This window comes from Gymnodraco acuticeps, unplaced genomic scaffold (genome assembly GCF_902827175.1).
Source record: "Gymnodraco acuticeps unplaced genomic scaffold, fGymAcu1.1, whole genome shotgun sequence".
Lineage (NCBI taxonomy): Eukaryota > Metazoa > Chordata > Actinopteri > Perciformes > Bathydraconidae > Gymnodraco > Gymnodraco acuticeps.
Window position 1 is genome coordinate 169,276 of NW_022990182.1, and position 12,935 is coordinate 182,210.

Genomic DNA, 12,935 nt, shown 5'->3' on the forward strand with positions numbered 1-12,935 from the left:
TGCTTGTCCAAGTGGACAGAAATTAATTCTGATGGTGCAACTCAGATCTTGTCATTCATTTAGTAATTTGAACTTCGCAGCAGACCCCACTGCTGCATTTCAAATGCTCTTTCAGCAATGCAATACAATAATCTTCTCTGCTGTTGCCAGTTTTTTTCTTTCTATATACAGCTCTGGAAAAATGTAGAGACCACTGCACATTTTTCCTTTTCATGTATGGCAGCCATTCCATTCCAGTGTCTGTTAAATCCGTCTTGTCTGTTAAATGTTGTCAGTAGTTTATAGAATTAAACAAAAAAAGCAGTGAACAAAAAACACGTTATGTCTTTAATAAACAGTCACCAGTGTGACGTGTTGGATACCAAAACATTGAGACTATAAATGATTGGTTGTAGTCTACTTCAAGCTTCATTGATCTTCTTTCTGTTAGCCTGGCATTTACCGTTTATGAATTGCCATGGAGGATCAGATTTTCCGTTGTGTTTTTGGCAGTTCCAAGGGAGGAAAGCACATTCTGTGTTTGGCAGGTCAAACACCTTCTGTGTAGCATTTTATATTTCTCATCCTTCTTGATACTTTACGGTCTTATGGTAACCTGTTGCTCTCTAAGGCTGTGATTGACTGTATATTCACCAACCCCTTTCTGTAGGTATCTGTTGTGCTAATGTGTTCCATTTAGCAGCTAGCTTGGAGTTAACAGTTGCTGTGATATTGCTTGAGGTGCTGATCCAGTTTTGCAGTCGGTGAGAGTTCTCGTTTGGTTTTCCTATGACAAGAACACAAGAAGTTGCTTTGCCTTTCCAGGTGTGGTAACCGTGACTGAGGTTGCCACATGTAAAGCTAGTACTTGACAACGCCACCTCCTGCTAAGGGGCAGGAGGAACCCGTGGACCCTAAATGTAAGTCGTGGATCGCTTTGTTTAAAGCTTCCCTTAATCGGTCCAATTATGACAGAGGCATGAATTCCAAAAACATAACACAGCTTTATTTAATAAGTGTTTGGAAACAGTTTAAAATGTCAATTCATGTCCAGTATAAAAATGGCAAATACAATTCAATACATATATAAGTTACCCTCCTCAGTTGGGCAGGCCCGGTCCGCTGGGTTGCAGTGCCTGCTAATCGTGAGGGACAAAAACAAGAAAAGCCACACACCAAAACAACATAAGCATGCAATATTTAAACCACAATCTCTATAAAATAATAACAGTGAGATATTTAGCATACAGAAAATAAAGTGTCACACCGTGCAGTCCCTACACTGAAGGCAGGCAGCGTTCCACCCGGGCCCAGGCCTACGCCGCAGAGGAGCGCAACCTACGACACAAATATTAAAATGATTATACTGCCATACACTGCAAATGAAGAAAATGGGTAAGAAAATACACAAGAAACACTATAGGACAGTGGCTGGCCTGGTCCTTTTGAAAAGGAAACAACATAACATGTTAGTTGCCAGCCTCATTCACCAACTCAATATAAAATGAAATAGTTAAAAACAAGGCATACTTCCACAGAGTAGGTTTCCAACTCGGCTTAATCCTGCCGGGGAAATGGTCACTTAATATCCCGGGTAGCTGGGCCGGTTGTGTACATTAAGCTCTGTAAAAACACATAAATAAGTTGCTTAAAACACAATTAAAAACGTCGGTTTAAAAACGCCATTTAAAAGCAAATTACTCATAACAGACCCGGTCTTGTGCCTGTCGGGAGAGTTTTCCTCCGTCAATGGTAAACTCTCGTCTTGCACTCGCCCTAATAAAACCAAACTAAATGAGCCACTTGCATAAGTTAATTTAAAAGACCATAAAACCACCTTAAAACTGTTATTCCTACCTTTGTGAGAGGGAGAAGACCAGTGACAAGCAGCCAAGAGAGACTTTCTTGAACTGACGGCAAACTTTTTATGGCTTCCTGTTTACTCGGTCACCGGTCATGTGATCGCATCAGGTGACAATGACGTCAGATTCCCACATTCACCCCATCAAAAAGTGTCGTCGCCCCGACGACAAGTTACTCACAACCAGGGTCTAAACAAGTGGGCATTAACCATTTCAGGCACCCAGGGAGCAGCCGCCCTCACCACACCCATTGCGTTGTTGCTAGTCACTGTGGACCTTGGAAGGTTATGTGGGTTTAGGTTTCTTCCAGCAGTAGCCCGGGTTGTTCTTCTGGGAGCTGACGCCTCTCTTTGGGATGGTAGTGCCTCCTGCCTACCAGGGAGTATGATTGAATCGCCATTGACTGCACCTTGGGTGCTGGATGTTCGGTTGGGGAAGGGCTGTGGGACATCCTGTGGAGTTGAATCAGGGTTTTGAGGGAGTCTTCTTTTACTTCTCCAACCCAGGATCTCTTCATCTTCACTACTGCCGGAGTCACTGGCAGGGATGTCTTGGTTGCTGGACGACAGACATGGGTTAAGTGTCATTGGTGCAGATGGTAGAATTTCAAGATGCGCTGCCCTCATCTCGGCCCTATGCACCTGCCGAACATCAGCAGTGCCATCAGCTCTGGTAATGGTGTACGGCCCACCAGACTCAGTGGGCACTCTAACCACCAGATAAAGAACTGGTGACCAGACATCCTGGATCTTGCGACGACCTTTACATTGATGATCCTTCAAGTAGACCAGCTGTCCTTCTGTAAAACCTGCATCGCGTGCCTGCTGGTTGTGATGTTGCTGTCGGTAGTCTGCTGCCTGTTGTAGGTTCTTTCGTGCCAAGTCTCTTGCTACTTGTAGCCGTTCCCGATGCTGCTGGACCCACTCATCCCAGGAGCTGGTTGTGTCTTCTGGGGTACCTTCTCCCAAGAGAAAATCTGCAGGGACCCGTGGTGGCACACCAAACATTAAGCTATAAGGGGTATTCCCAGTCGAGCGATGTGCTGAGGTGTTGTATGCCCACACTAGCTGGGAGATGTACTTTGGCCATACACGCTTCTTCTCCGGGGGAAGAGATCGGAGCAGGTCGTGAAGTGTCCGGTTGAATCTCTCACATTGGGCCATTTCCCTGTGGATGGTATGGCGTAGTCCTGGACTTCTCAATCCCATATAACTGGCAAACCTGCCGGATGAGGGCACTCTCAAAGTTTCTCCCCTGATCAGAGTGTATTCTCTTTGGTACGCCGAACCGGTTGAACCAGCTGTCGACTAGGACTTTCGCTACCGTGAGAGCAGTCTGGTCCTTAGTTGGCACCGCCTGCGTGTATTTCGAGAACACGTCGGTCATGACCAGCACATTCTCTTTACCGTCAGTTGCAGGCTCCAGCAAGGTGAAATCTATGGCCAGTATCTCCATTGGTTGGGTGGCCAACAGAGTACCCTGGTAGGTCTTCACCCCAGGCTGGACAGCTTTCGACAATACACAGCGTTGGCAACTCCGACAGTGGTTCTCTATATCAGCCCCCATACCAGGCCAGTAACATCTCTGCCTGGCCAGGTCAGTGGTCCGTCGCACCCCCTGGTGTCCATGTTTGTCGTGGAGGTTATTTAAAAGTTCTTCGTGCAGGCACATGGGCAGAAGCAGTTGTGCATAGACTTCCCCATGAGGGGCTGTGACCTGCCTATACAGTACACCCTCTTTTTCCAGAATGCAATCCCATTGCTGGACAAGACGCTTGACATCCTTTGAGAGTAGTAACCTCTCTTCCATATTTGGTGGCTTTCCTCTTTTCCAGAATGAAAGAAAGACTTCAATGGTGAGGTAAGCACCTTGCAGTGTAGCCAGATCGTCTGGTGATCTGCTTGGGAAGACTCCGATTTGCTGCTGTGCCACTACCACAGGTTTCTCGACGTCAGGCGAAATATTTGAGGAGGTGTTGGCACGTTGGTTCGGCTGCTCTTGAGGCACATCCTGGTCACTGTACTGGCGAGAGAGAGAGTCAGCATTTCCATTGTTTCTTCCAGGTTTGTAATGCACAGTGAAGTCAAAAGCTGCTAATTGAGCTGCCCATCTTTGCTCAGTGGCCCCCAGCTTAATGTTCTGAAAATGGCTTAGGGGATTGTTATCAGTGTACACTGTGCACTTACTGCCCAACAAATATTCCCTGAATTTCTCTGATATTGCCCACTTCAGTGCCAGGAACTCTAGTTTCATAGAGCTATAGTTCTCCATGTTGCGCTCTGAACCCCTCAGTGAACGACTTGCATAGGCCACTGGTCTTAATTTGCCCTGGTGGTCTTGTGACAGTACAGCTCCTAGTCCCTGATGACTAGCATCCACCTCAAGGACAAAAGGTTTTGTGAAGTCGGCAAAGGCTAAGATGGGTGTACTAGTAAACATCCTCTTCAATTCACTGAAACTGTGATTGCATTCCTCCGTCCACATGGTAAGCAGTATAACTGCTGGCCTTTTTCTGCTTTCTTTGGCTACTCTGATGACATTTGCCACCAGTTGATGTAGGGGCGCAGCCAATTGTGCAAACCCCTTTACAAAGCGACGGTAATAGCTGCAGAACCCAAGGAAAGATCTTACTTCAGTCACATCTCGGGGTACCCTCCAGTTCTCCACGGCAGAAATCTTGTTTGGATCAGTTGCCACTCCTTCACTGGACACCCGGTGTCCAAGGTACTGCACCTCTTTCTGAAAGAAGTGGCATTTGCTCATTTTGGCCTTAAGGCCTTTCATTTGGAATCTGCTGAGGACAATCTCCAACCGCTGCAGATGCTGTTCTATGGAGGTAGAGAAAACAATGACATCATCCAGATAGAGAAGGACTGACTGAAGGCTCTGGTCACCAAATATTCTTTCCATAAGTCTCTGAAAAGTCCCAGGAGCATTACACAAGCCAAAAGGCATTCTCTCAAACTCAAACAGTCCAAAAGGCGTACAAAAGGCTGTCTTGGCTCTATCCTTCTCAGCGACAGGAACCTGATTGTAGCCACTTGCCAGATCTAATGTGGAGAACCATTGAGCGCCAGCAAGAGCATCCAGAGTTTCCTCGATGCGGGGTAGTGGGTAGGCATCTTTCCGAGTTTTAGCATTGAGTTGCCGGTAATCCACACACATCCTAATCTCTCCAGTCTTCTTGCGCACCAACACAATGGGGGAAGCATAAGGACTGCTGCTCTCCCGGATGACTTTACTATCAAGCAGCTGCTTAATGTGATCCTTAACTGCCTGCCACTGCGTAGGGGGAATTTGTCTATATCTTTGGCGGACAGGGACTTCATCAAGCCTCTCTGAAGAACCAGCACCTTACCGTGGTAGAGAGGTTTGTGTGCCCTGATGAACCTGGGGGCTGTGTTGTCTGGAACCTTGTGTTCCTGGTAGGGTCTCCCATGGCAAATTGGTCTCAGGCAAGGGGCCAGACTAAGATTGGTTCAAAAGACCTCATGAAAGACGACACAAGAAGTGAGGATACCCGGCCCGGAGGAAGCCCGGGGTCCCCTTCTGGAGCCAGGCCCAGAAGGAGGACTCGTCGGCGAGCGTCTGGTGGCCGGGCTTGCCACGGAGCCCGGCCGGGCCCAGCCCGAAAAGGCAACGTGGGCAACACCTCCGCTTCTCCGTCCCGCGGGCCCACCACCTACGGGAAACATCGATGGGGTCGGGTGCGCTGCCAGAAGGGTGGCAGTGAAAGCGGAGGGTCTCGACGGACCAGACCCGGGCGACAGAAGCTGGCTTTGGGGACGTGGAACGTCACCTCTCTGGGGGGGAAGGAGCCGGAGCTTGTGCGGGAGGTGGAGCGTTACCAGTTGGATCTGGTTGGGCTCACCTCTACGCACAGCGTCGGCTCTGGAACCTTACTTCTGGATAGGGGTTGGACTCTATTCTTCTCCGGAGTTGCTCAAGGTGTGAGGCGCCGGGCGGGTGTGGGGATACTCACAAGTCCCCGGTTAGGTGCTTCGTTGTTGGAGTTTACCCCAGTGGACGAGAGGGTCGCCTCCCTACGCCTGCGGGTTATGGGGGGGGAAAACTCTGACTGTTGTGTGTGCTTATGCACCCAACAGCAGTTCAGAGTATACGGCCTTCTTGGAGACCCTGGAAAGAGTCCTGTATGGGGCTCCTGAAGGGGACTCTTTAATCTTGCTGGGAGACTTCAACGCATGTGGGCAATGATGGAGACACTTGGAGGAGCGTGATTGGGAGGAACGGCCCCCCTGATCTGAACCGGAGTGGTGCTTTGTTACTGGACTTCTGTGCTAGTCATGGATTGGCCATAACAAACACCATGTTCGAACATAAGGATGCTCATAAGTGTACGTGGTACCAGAGCACCCTAGGCAGAAGGTCCATGATCGATTTCGTTATCGTATCATCGGACCTGAGGCCGTATGTTTTGGACACTCGGGTAAAGAGAGGGGCGGAGTTGTCAACTGATCACCATCTGGTGGTGAGTTGGGTCGAGTGGCGGGGGAAGCCTCTGGATAGACCTGGTAAGCCCAAACGTGTAGTTCGGGTGAACTGGGAACGTCTGGAGGAGGCCCAAGTTCAGGAGGCCTTCAACTCGCACCTCCGGCGGAGCTTTTCGGGCATTCCTGTGGAGGTTGGGGACATTGAACCAGAGTGGTCGGTGTTCAAAGCCTCTATTGCCGAAGCCGCGGCGGGGAGCTGTGGTCTCAAGGTCCTAGGTGCCTCAAGGGGCGGTAACCCTCGAACCTCCTGGTGGACACCGGTGGTCAGGGAAGCCGTCCGACTGAAGAAGGAGGCCTTCAGGGATTTGTTATCCCGGGGGACTCCCGAGGCAGTTGCAAGGTACCGACAGGCCCGAAGGGCAGCAGCCTCATCCGTGGCCGAGGCAAAGCAGCGGGTGTGGGAGAAGTTCGGAGAAGACATGGAGAAGGACTTTCGGGCGGCACCAAAGTTGTTCTGGAAAACTGTCCGACACCTCAGGAGGGGGAAGCAGGGAACCATCCAAGCTGTGTACAGTAAGGATGGGACGTTGTTGACCTCAACTGATGGAGTGTTAGGGCGTTGGAAGGAATACTTTGAGGAACTCCTGAACCCGACAACTCCGCCCTCTATGTTAGAGGCAGAGCTGGAGTATGACGGGGGATCAACACCAATCTCCCGGGGGGAGGTCACTGAGGTCGTCAAACAACTCCACAGTGGCAAAGCCCCGGGGGTGGATGAGATCCGCCCGGAAATGCTGAAGGCTCTGGGTGTTGAGGGACTGTCATGGTTGACACGTCTCATCAACGTTGCGTGGAAGTCGGAAACAGTACAGAAGGAGTGGCAGACCGGGGTGGTGGTTCCCCTTTTTAAAAAGGGGGATCAGAGGGTGTGTGCCAATTACAGAGGCATCACACTACTCAGCCTCCCCGGGAAAGTTTACTCTAAGGTACTCGAAAGGAGGGTCAGGCCGATTGTCGAACCTCAGATTGAGGAGGAACAATGCGGATTCCGTCCTGGTCGTGGAACGACGGATCAGCTTTTTACTCTCGCAAGGATCCTGGAGGGGGCCTGGGAGTACGCTTATCCGGTCTACATGTGTTTTGTAGACTTGGAGAAGGCGTATGACCGAGTTCCCAGGGAGTTACTGTGGGAGGTGCTGCGGGAGTATGGTGTGAGGGGGGTCTCTACTCAGGGCCATCCAATCTCTGTACTCCCAAAGCGAGAGCTGTGTCCGGGTCCTCGGCAGTAAGTCGGACACATTTCCGGTGAGGGTTGGCCTCCGCCAGGGCTGCGCTTTGTCACCAATCCTGTTTGTAATATACATGGATCGGATTTCGAGGCGTAGTCGTGGGGGAGGGGGTCTGCAGTTCGGTGGACTAAGGATTGCACCACTGCTTTTTGCAGATGATGTGGTTCTAATGGCTTCATCGGTCTGCGACCTTCAGCACTCACTGGATCGGTTCGCAACCGAGTGTGAAGCGGCTGGGATGAGGATCAGCACCTCCAAATCTGAGGCCATGGTTCTCAGCAGGAAACCGATGGACTATCCACTTCAAGTAGGGAATGAGTCCTTACCCCAAGTGAAGTAGTTCAAGTATCTCGGGGTCTTGTTCTCGAGTGAGGGAACAATGGAGCGTGAGATGGGCCGGAGAATCGGAGCAGCGGGAGCGGTACTGCAGTCGCTTTACCGCACCGTTGTGACGAAAAGGGAGCTGAGCCAGAAGGCAAAGCTCTCTGTCTACCGGGCCATTTTCGTTCCTACCCTCACCTATGGTCATGAAGGATGGGTCATGACCGAAAGAACGAGATCGCGGATACAAGCGGCCGAGATGGGTTTTCTCCGCAGGGTGGCTGGTGTCTCCCTTAGGGATAAGGTGAGAAGTTCGGTCATCAGGGAGGGACTCGGAGTTGAGCCGCTCCTCCTTCGCGTCGAAAGGAGCCAGTTGAGGTGGTTCGGGCACCGAGTTAGGATGCCACCTGGGCGCCTCCCTAGGGAGGTGTTCCAGGCACGTCCAGCAGGGAAGAGACCAAGGGGTAGACCTAGGACCAGGTGGAGGGATTATATCTCTTCGCTGGCCTAGGAGCGCCTTGGGATCCCCCAGTCAGAGCTGGTTGATGTCGCCAGGGAAAATAAAGTTTGGGGCTCTCTGCTGGAACTGCTACCCCCGCGACCCGACCACGGATAAGCGGGAGAAGATGGATGGATGGACCTCATCAAGAAGTGGAATCTCATGTACAATCTCATCAGTACACCCTAGGTCTCCCTCATGTTTAGCGAAGACTTGACTATACTTCCCTATCAGCTCCCTTGCCTGCATTTCTTCTGCGGGTGAAAGCCCTGGGCAACGTAAGGCTGAAATTGTTTCAGAAATGGTAACTGGGGCCTCTGCAACAACCTGTGCACTGACTACCGTCACGACTTCCTCCACTTCACCCTCCACATGTTCCTCCTCAAAACTCAGTTCTGACCCCTCAATCCCCTCAACAAAATGCAATGTACCCAACACCTGTTTAAAGTGGACTGCAGCTCCGGTGGCTCCCACATTAACCACCGGCACAAAAGCAACACCGTTTTCAACTGTCACTAGGGAAGGGGACAAAAGCAGGCCTGGAGCAAGATCTGAGCCCCCAGGCTCTAAAAGCATGGTGGTGGGCGGAGCGTATGGAATTTTTGGGCAGGTCACTTGCACAAACTTTACTGATCCAGCGGGTATACACTCCCCAGTCCTGCTGAGGACACGAACACTACCCCCGGAACTAGTGGGCAGGCCTCGAGTCTGTGACAGTAGCGGAGAGCTGGCCCCCAGCCTGTCTCTGCCTGGATGGCAGACAAAGAGGCAAACAATGCGTCCCCTTGTTGGGCAAATAGCTCTCTGTAGCATTCTGTGATTACATTCATCCCCAAAAGCCCTGGCACATTGTGTTGCTGTAAGGCAGAAGCAGTGTCTTTCAACACCAAGACCCCACGACTTGGAATCTTTTTACCCAACACCTGGATATCCAACTCAAGATATCCAACATAGGGAATCTCTAGGCCGTTGGCAGCCTTCAAAGCTAACCACCTGCATGTTTTAAGTTTAGGGGCATCCCAGTGTTGAAACACCTTTTTAAAGAGTGACTCTGTTATGGTTGTGACCATAGAACCTGTGTCCAGCAAACACTTTACCTTTACACCACCCATCTGTACCTCTACCACAGGACATTTACCTATGAGGGGTCGCAGGTTGTTTGCAAGGGGAGGGGCCTGCTTAGGGTGACCATCATAAACAATGTGATCATTAGCGATTGATTCTTCTGCAAAACCCATACCTGACGATATTACAGCAGCTGGAGCCACGCTGCATTCTGGCCGGTCACTGGGTACGCTGGATGCTTGTGGCCTCTGACCCTGGCGACACTGGCGGAGGACATGCCCAGGCTTCCGACAGCGGAGGCAAATGGGTTGGCCATCTGCAGTAAACTGGTAGTTGGGCTTATTGACACGAGAAACAGATTGGTCAAGTACAGTTTCCATCTTAGACAGACCTTTTATAATGCTTTCAATTTGCAACTGCTGTTTCTTAAATAGTTCTTCCAAAGAAACCAGATCGGGTCCAGCCCCAACAGCATGGCAAGCTCCACCTAAATTTACATCTGCCCCACATTGATGTAGCCCAGCTCGAGCATGTCCTGCAGGCCTCTCACCCTCTTCAGCCCACCTGATTCCCTCCTGACGCAGTGATAAAAAAGAAATTTCCGGACGTTGCCTTATGAGACTCTTTAACTCGCGGCGCAAGGCCATATCCCGCACATACTCCACAAACTGGTCCCTAGCCAGAATATCTGGTCCATCAACCTATTTGGATATGCACGTTTGATAGTCTCAATCATTTCCCACAAAGAATGGGAGAATTCCTTTAAAGACTCTCCCTCTCTTTGTTTTCGATCAAAAAACTGTTTTTGCAGGCTTACAAAGGAGGAGGAGGTCTTTCAGAATGACTAAAATTGTATCAGGATTTTCCCTTTCCACCAAAGTACGAAATCTGATTTCAGTTTTTGCTTCCCCCTCCAAATGATCATAAAGAAAGAGGGCCTTCTCTCTGGCAGTCATGTGCCTGTCTCTCAAACATGACTGCAACGGTTCTATCCAATCATATATGGACATGTCAATCTTAGAGCTGGAGCCTGAAAAGTAGGGACATTTTCTCTCTCTTTGTATGTACACAAAACGCTCAACTTGGGGTGTAGACAAGTTGGGTGATGCTACATTACCGCTCGGAGGTAAGCCACCTGTATTTGCACTGGTAGTAGCTGCATCTGAACTGGCACCTCTTTCTTGGAGTAGATGCTCATTCGCCACACGCAGTCTCTGTACCTCTTCACGCAGAGCAAACAGTTCTCCCACCTCTTGATCAACACTCATTTTTGTAGGTTGGTTAATAACTTTGCAAAAAAATGAGAAACAAGTGTTCGAGATGTATGCAATACAGTTAAACAGCAATGGGGTCACATTTGTTGTCAATGGCCTTTGGTTTCCATTACAGGTTCATCCAAGTCCAAGGGCCTTCGTCCCGTTGTCCAGCGCCAGCCACTGTCTCTATTTCAATAAACAAAACAAACCAAAGAAACCAAAAATACAGGAATTCATGCCTCTTTTAAGTCATCCTGCTGACAACGCCAAAATGTGGTAACCGTGACTGAGGTTGCCACATGTAAAGCTAGTACTTGACAACGCCACCTCCTGCTAAGGGGCAGGAGGAACCCGTGGACCCTAAATGTAAGTCGTGGATCGCTTTGTTTAAAGCTTCCCTTAATCGGTCCAATTATGACAGAGGCATGAATTCCAAAAACATAACACAGCTTTATTTAATAAGTGTTTGGAAACAGTTTAAAATGTCGATTCATGTCTAGTATAAAAATGGCAAATACAATTCAATACATATATAAGTTACCCTCCTCAGTTGGGCAGGCCCGGTCCGCTGGGTTGCAGTGCCTGCTAATCGTGAGGGACAAAAACAAGAAAAGCCACACACCAAAACAACATAAGCATGCAATATTTAAACCACAATCTCTATAAAATAATAACAGTGAGATATTTAGCATACAGAAAATAAAGTGTCACACCGTGCAGTCCCTACACTGAAGGCAGGCAGCGTTCCACCCGGGCCCAGGCCTACGCCGCAGAGGAGCGCAACCTACGACACAAATATTAAAATGATTATACTGCCATACACTGCAAATGAAGAAAATGGGTAAGAAAATACACAAGAAACACTATAGGACAGTGGCTGGCCTGGTCCTTTTGAAAAGGAAACAACATAACATGTTAGTTGCCAGCCTCATTCACCAACTCAATATAAAATGAAATAGTTAAAAACAAGGCATACTTCCACAGAGTAGGTTTCCAACTCGGCTTAATCCTGCCGGGGAAATGGTCACTTAATATCCCGGGTAGCTGGGCCGGTTGTGTACATTAAGCTCTGTAAAAACACATAAATAAGTTGCTTAAAACACAATTAAAAACGTCGGTTTAAAAACGCCATTTAAAAGCAAATTACTCATAACAGACCCGGTCTTGTGCCTGTCGGGAGAGTTTTCCTCCGTCAATGGTAAACTCTCGTCTTGCACTCGCCCTAATAAAACCAAACTAAATGAGCCACTTGCATAAGTTAATTTAAAAGACCATAAAACCACCTTAAAACTGTTATTCCTACCTTTGTGAGAGGGAGAAGACCAGTGACAAGCAGCCAAGAGTGACTTTCTTGAACTGACGGCAAACTTTTTATGGCTTCCTGTTTACTCGGTCACCGGTCATGTGACCGCATCAGGTGACAATGACGTCAGATTCCCACACAGGTTAAGCATAATAGTTTTCCATCTGTTCTACCTGTCCCTGGCTATCTACATTTCTAGATGCATGAGAACAGCCTAGGGGAGTAAAGATTATTACTTACCTCAATAACTGACTTATTTGCAACCCCTCGTTGCTTGAGGAAGAATAGACCCATGATCCTCGCTCATGTGGAGACACGGGGCAAACACAGTAGACCACCTGGGGAGCGGGACAGAGAGTTTAGTCCCAACTATAGTCTTTCTATGTTGGGGCAAGCCTGACTCAGTTGTATGGTTAATGTGGCAGCTATATTTGCCAACCATTGGAACACCATTGGAACACACCACTCCGCTCCTCCGCTCCCTTCACTGGCTTCCGGTAACTGCTAGAATCCACTTCAATACACTGGTACTTGCATACCATGCTGCGAATGGATCTGGCCCTTCGTACATTCAGGACATGGTTAAACCGTACACCCCAACACGTGCACTCTCTACATCAGCCAAACGACTCGCTGCGCCCTCGCTGCGAGAGGGACCCAAGTTCCCATCAGCAAAAACACGTGGGTTTTCTATCCTGGCTCCAAAATGGTGGAATGAGCTCCCCATTGACATCAGGACAGCAGATAGCTTGCACATCTTCCGGCGCAGACTGAAAACTCATCTCTTTCGACTCCACTTCGAGCGTTAGAATTATTAACAAAGCACTTATATACTAATAAAGGACTGGCTTATCTAAAGCCAGTTGAGTAGCACTTGAAATGTTTGGCTCTATGAAACCTGATGTACTTA

General features: G+C 49.2%; 2 long non-coding RNA genes across 4 annotated transcripts; both read right to left on the bottom strand.

The window, feature by feature from the left end:
• Positions 1 to 827: 827 nt before the first annotated feature.
• LOC117547217 lies at positions 828 to 1,940 on the bottom strand. 2 transcript variants are annotated; one of them, XR_004569134.1, is made up of 5 exons: positions 1,837 to 1,940; positions 1,692 to 1,755; positions 1,510 to 1,602; positions 1,247 to 1,317; positions 828 to 1,118 (listed from the first exon to the last, which is right to left on the bottom strand). It is a non-coding gene; the product is annotated as an uncharacterized LOC117547217 (long non-coding RNA). The 2 variants fall into 2 exon arrangements; XR_004569133.1 differs by having other exon boundaries at positions 829 to 1,317.
• Positions 1,941 to 11,205: 9,265 nt separating this feature from the next.
• Positions 11,206 to 12,084, bottom strand: LOC117547218. 2 transcript variants are annotated; one of them, XR_004569136.1, is made up of 5 exons: positions 12,026 to 12,084; positions 11,881 to 11,944; positions 11,699 to 11,791; positions 11,436 to 11,506; positions 11,206 to 11,307 (listed from the first exon to the last, which is right to left on the bottom strand). It is a non-coding gene; the product is annotated as an uncharacterized LOC117547218 (long non-coding RNA). The 2 variants fall into 2 exon arrangements; XR_004569135.1 differs by having other exon boundaries at positions 11,208 to 11,506.
• Positions 12,085 to 12,935: the final 851 nt, after the last annotated feature.